Source organism: Nuphar pumila, chromosome 2 (assembly GCF_984573655.1).
Source record: "Nuphar pumila chromosome 2, dmNupPumi1.hap1.1, whole genome shotgun sequence".
In the NCBI taxonomy this organism is placed as follows: Eukaryota; Viridiplantae; Streptophyta; class Magnoliopsida; order Nymphaeales; family Nymphaeaceae; genus Nuphar; species Nuphar pumila.
In genome coordinates this window covers 125,633,166-125,638,242 of record NC_143250.1, presented here as the reverse complement: position 1 = coordinate 125,638,242, position 5,077 = coordinate 125,633,166, and positions in this window count along the sequence as shown.

Below are 5,077 nucleotides of genomic sequence, written 5' to 3'. Positions count from 1 at the left end.
TGCTCACATGTGAAAATATTAAATAACTGTGATACATGATGTATGCATGGCTCCTGATGGAGCTCAAAGTTTATGGAACTCGTCAGGACAAGTGAAACATGATTTTATATATTTTTTTTGACGCATGAAATGACATATGATTTGCATGTATGTTAGTTCATGTTGGAATTGAGGGTTCAAAGAATTTGTATAGTGCCATTAGGCATGTGGTGTGTATGACATGTGATATAATATAGGCATGCACGTGCTTATGTTGGCTCATACACGAGCTTGGGTTGATATGAAGCCATGAGGTCCGAAAGAGGCACCATACCATAAGGGATATAAAAGTAAACACACTTATAACGTTATGTTAACCTTCACATGCGAAGTGCTCGTACGAGCTAAAAGTGCCTGAGCAATATCTGAATGGGTTGGGTATCTATGAATGAATCAAGATTACTCTGGAGGGGTACTAGGGTTATTAAACCCTGAATTACCTATGAGGCACATGAAATGACAAGATTTCACAATAAGAACTTTATAACCCATTCAAATTTGTGGTCTACTTGAAGAGGTAGATGGTATAAGCTTCGAGTGAAAATATTATTTTATGGGAGCAAGATGTCTCAATGGTCTCCAGTCACTCGAAGGTTAGGAGACCAGGGCTATCAACTTGTCCTAGGTGATAGTTTTCCAACTACTGTAGCTAGTCTAGGATGCATCCTATATCGAGTATACGACATAGTAGATTTTTCTTTCGCTCACAGAACACCTGTTTTGGGTCTTGCTCAGTTTGATACTTGGGTAAAATAGAACTCATGAATAATATACCCCCGCAACGTCAAGACTGTTTAAGGTAGTCATTTTTTTCGTATATCCGAGGAGACCACAATAAAGAGAAACAAAATATTCTTATTTATACAGTTTTGAAATGAAAATATACACGGATAACACACAATTATATTATGAATAAAGCTGCACATCTCTTCATAATTATCAACTTTGAAACATGTCGTACTATTTTTTGCTAACTATTACATGCATTGATAAACTATGTTAGAATTGTATCATGCCTTAATGAACTATGACATCTTATATAGAAATAAATATTTTAATGTTATGTAATTACCTGATTGATGTATACCTACCAGACTTTCACGAGTCCAACTCTTTAAAGGGATTTCAGGTGATTGACATGTTGTACCGTGGATGATGAGATGCAGGGGCGACATCAAGAACTAGAACCTCTGAGGATCCAGGGTTAGACTAAAAATTTTGTATCATTTTGATCCTAAGTGCTTGTGTAATCACAACTCTATCTGTTTTATCCATCTTACTGCATTTTGTGAATGAATACTTTTAGAAATATAAATCAGTTTACTTTTCATAACAGATTCATGAATGATTCTCTGAATTTATATTGTTGATTCATACCTGCAACCCGCTCTAGAGTTTTTCAACCCTCGCATGAAAAATATTGTCTTTCGCTATTCAAAATAAAAAAAAATCAATTTTTTTCTAAAATTTCAAGTTTGAATTTTGGGGCATTACAATATTGGTATCAAAGCCCTAGTTCAGAACTTCTGGTTCAAGTCCCGACCAACATTTGATCCTACCATAAAATATTCATTCTTCTTTGATAACATAGGATGTTATGAAGCTTGAAAATGCTAAGAATTTTTGTAAATAAATGTCATACGATGATATGGTCAAGACACTAATGCCTTGACTAAGGTCGTGGAACAACAAGAGAAAGTCATTCGAAACCCGGGACACCTAGTTCAACAATTGGTCCACGAGAATGCCAAATGAGAAGGGTTTGGTGATGGGCTAGAATTCCAGAAATACCATGGGATTCACCATGGTCAAATGTGTTTATGGGAGCTATAGAAATGCCTCTACTATGGAGAAACATGCCATTCCACTTATGGCTGCCAGCTCAGGCAGGCCAAAGACAAAAAATAACTTACAACAACAAATCTTCTGACGAAGCCTCATACAATAGCTGCCTCCGAGACACAACAATTTCGATAGTTTTTTTTTTACTCATCATCAAGCACATCAGGTGCCAAAGAGCCTATCTACACTCCAACCATACTCATTTATACTCTGACTTTCTCCCACTACACCCTGGACTCACCCTTCTACACTTCAAATTTAGCCTTCTACACCTCAGCTTCGCCCTCCTACACTCTGCGCAAAGCAAAGCATACAAAAAATAGGAGAATTTATGTCAAACAGTTCTCCAACTGCCCTTAGGAAAATCGGAGGGTGAACAAGGGTTTTTGTTTTGGAGCTTGCCAGAGGCCTGAAGCTAGCACTTTATACCAAGGTCTACACTCATTTGTCAGAAACTTTCGATAAAGTTATTGAGGTAGCTATTCTGCAATCCATCAAAGACTCAAGTGCAAAGAATTATGAATATCTTCTTGGAATTTAAAGTTGCTGCAAGTAGGAAAATTAATAATGAAAAATCTGTCATGGTGCCATTTAATGTGAATCCAGAGGTAGTTATTCAAGTTTTGCAGTTGTCTGGATGGTAGGTGAGCAACCTTCCGTTGAAATATTTTGAGCTGCCTCTTTGCAAGGGTATAAGTTGAATACATCTTTATGTCATCCTCTTATTGCTAAAATCCAACAACGTTTGGAAGCTTGGAAACCAGATTTTTATCATATGCATGGAGATTGTTACTTATTCAAAACACTCTTACTGCAATTCTTGTTTTTTGGATCTTATCTTTCAAGGTTCCTAAGAAAGTGGTGGTGCCATTAGAAACCATGTTCAAGAACTTCCTATGTCAAAATTCAGATTCTGGTAGGAGGCCTTATCTAGTGGCATGGGAGGTGATATGCAAACCTAAAAGGGAAGGAAGGGTTAGCCTTCGTAGGATTGAAGAGCTAAATTTCGCTTACCTAGCAAAGCTTGCGATTGATGTATTCTATGGGGATTCCATGTGGGTTGAATTTATGTGTTCCAAGTATATTCGAACTAGAAGTTTCTAGGGAGCCAATTCAGATGTTAGTTTTGGATCACGGAAAGATATTTTATGGGGTTGGAAACAGATTGAGCCCCTAATGTCTTGTGTAGTAGATGATGAGATTGTCACCCATCTTTGGACAGATCCTTGGATGGGTCCCCCACTGATCTCACTACTCCCTAAGAGGAAAGGACGTAGGTTGGTAAACATGAAAAAAATATGTTGCAAGGATGGGGTGACATTATGTGTGGGTCGTCAAGATCTTATACCTGATCTTGAAAGCTTGTGGCCTAATCTAATTGGCTTTCAGATTACTCTCAATCCTGGCAAATTATGGTGGAAAGGCTTTATTTGAGCAGAAGGGTTAAGTCAAAGGAGATTTGGGATGCCATTCATATTATTTTGCCAGCCCAGGAATGGTTTGTGTTTGTCTGGCCAAAAAAGGTTTCGCCTAGGGCTGCGTGGGTCACTTACTTGGTTGGACATGCCAAACTTCTAACACAAAATATATTGAAGGGATTTAGAGTAGCACTGCCTAATAAATGCTCTTTTTGTTTCAAGCATGAAGAATCTCATTCACATCTTATTTTTTTTATCCTATTGCTCAAGTAATTTAGAAACATGTGTGCAAAATTTATGGAAAAATGGGTCCCTCACTTTGATTTTATTTTTGAGTTGAAGTGGTGGATGGCATCTTCCTTTCATCCTCCATGGCTTAAACCATGTTGAGACATCACCTTTCACATTGTTTGCTAGAATATTTAGAAGTTGTGAAATGTGTCCTACCATGAGGGTGTCTTACCGGATAGGTTTGCTATATCTGATTTGGTTTTGACGTTATATACAGAACAATTTGTTGCCCTTGATTGGCTTATTGCTCAGAAGAAATCTATACATTTGTTTGTTAAAACATTTTTAATATCTGATAGTTGTTGGATGCCTGACTCTAGCTCATTCGTGATCAGATTAGCTTTGAGCACCTATAAAGACTATCATCTCCTCTGTTTTGTTGTTTACTCGAGAGACATATTCATTTGTTTGGGGAGGAATAAAGTGAGCATCAAAGTCATCCCTCATTGAGGAAGACTATCCAACTTTTCTCCAGCATGGATCAAAGGTGTGCATGATCTCAAATGATCTTCATTGGTGCAGAATTGTTAGGGGTGCTGCTGAAGGGCGATGTTCATCAATTCAAGGTTATGCATTAACTAGCTGTTTTTCCTGTGAGGATGTCATGTTTAAGGATCCTCTTATAAACATGAGCTATGTTCTTGTCTTGCTTCAGAATTATAATAACTTTCTTTGGAAAGACAAGCCACTGGATTGGCTATCCTCTTTAGGTGATCATTTTTAATTTCATATTCTTTTAATATATTCTTGGGGTAAACCCCCCAACATTATTTTTCAAAAAAAAAATACCCCTTATGAAAAAACCATGCAAACAGCTCACAAATTACAAAAAGCAAAAATGCATCTAGAACCCTTAAGCCTCTGAATCTGCCCAACATACCATCGTCAAACTATACATCAAACCCATCAAAATATAAGAGAGAGAGAGAGAGAGAGAGAGTGAGAGAGAGAGAGAGAGTTTGGGCTCCTTGGTGGAGGTGCGACTCTTGAGCGACCTTCACTGCAATGGTCTTGGGCATCTTGGGTTCCTTTGCAAAGAAAATAAGGGCGAAGTGCAATACCTGGGAATTCTCTATAATTATTTAATAAATAAAGATAAATTTTATGTCTCAAATTTGGGTTGAATTTTTATTTTTGTTTGAATTTTATTTTGGGATTTAATTTCAATTTGGAGTTGAATTTGATTTGAGATTTAATTCCAATTTGAATTTTAGTTTCAATTTGAATTACAATGTGAATTTAATTTGGATTTGAATTGAATGTGAATATAAATATGAGATTTAATTGAATTTGAATTTGGAATTTAATTTGAGTTGTATTCAATTAGGATAGAGTTTAAATTTAATTAAGATGTATTAAGAAAAACTTCATCCATAGGGTGGATCCCCCCCTCCTACTTTTTGAATTTCTTCTACTTTAATCTAAGACCAAACTAATTGGCTAGTTTCTTAATTCTATTATTAGTCTTAATTAACTAACAAGTCAAT